Below are 1,324 nucleotides of genomic sequence, written 5' to 3'. Positions count from 1 at the left end.
GGATAGTAGCAATCTATTTATAAACAATAGAAGTACTTAATATTTTACAAGCATGTACATTGTAATTTTAACGTTGAAGCGTTTCTCTTGGCGAGGCAGCACCACAGCAAAAACAGCGCAACGCTCAGTGTCACAGTCGTACTTTAACCGCTGCATCATGGATGAATTCATTCTGAATTTCCATAGCATTTTCACTTTAATACGCCTACATAAAAGACTCATCAACTGTGCGTCGAACACACACACACACACACACACACACATATATATATATATATATATATATATATATATATATATATATATATATATATATATATATATATATATATATATATATATATATATGTACAGTATATATATGTGTGTGCGTGTGTACGTATGTGTGCATAAGTTTGTGTGTTGTGATTTAGAGAATGGAAGTCATGATAAAGGATTTTAAATCAAGTATATGAAATTTCGCAATAAATATTGAAATCAAATATCTTCTGACGAATATATAAAAAGAAAAGAGAAAATCTGTTGGCATGAGTTTTACATAAAAAAAGCTCTCTCTCTCTCTCTCTCTCTCTCTCTCTCTCTCTCTCTCTCTCTCCTCTCTTCCTACACCCTGGTCTATCTATTTACTCATTACCTTTACACCAGAACAAAAGACGTTACTAACAACGATAAAATGGTCACCACGTCATGATCGTCACCAAGCCAAAGCATATTTAGGCGAAGAGACGACATTTTCCAAGCCCCGTTCTCTCTCGTAACGTAAACACAGATTCAGGTCGAACAATTTTCCTGATTTACTCTGCTGTCCAATTAGGAAGGCAAGACTATTGGGAACGACCTCAGGAGGAATTAAGATAGCTACGAGTTGCCTAAACATTCTTTCGTTTTAAAATGTGCGCTATTAAGACCTATCAGCTGTAAGAAGATAACGAGGAGAATTATAATATTCTCATCAATACGAGTTGAATTCCCCGGTACCTGGACCCGACGTTTATAATCGGCACAGGACTAAGTATTGTTATGTAGCCAATATGGGTTAGAATCCTACCGGGAAGGAGAATTTCTTCTTGATTTCCTTTTGGATGTTAAGGCTTTCAGTGAAAAGAGCAACCAGAAATACTAGTAAATAGACAGCAAAAAGGTCATTGCTTCTTTGTGATAAACAGATCAGGTCAAACGCATCAGGTGTTTGTTACCATTTGAAAACACATTTTGGAATATTAACATGATCATCGCAGCTGTTATAATACCGTAGTATTAACATATTCACAACCTCTTCTCTACTTCCTGGAGCCCTTAGATATTTGTTTCTTCGAGATAATAG

This window comes from Macrobrachium rosenbergii, chromosome 48, assembly GCF_040412425.1.
Source record: "Macrobrachium rosenbergii isolate ZJJX-2024 chromosome 48, ASM4041242v1, whole genome shotgun sequence".
Lineage (NCBI taxonomy): Eukaryota > Metazoa > Arthropoda > Malacostraca > Decapoda > Palaemonidae > Macrobrachium > Macrobrachium rosenbergii.
The sequence above is the reverse complement of the archived record's forward strand: the minus strand, read 5'-3'. Positions refer to the sequence as shown.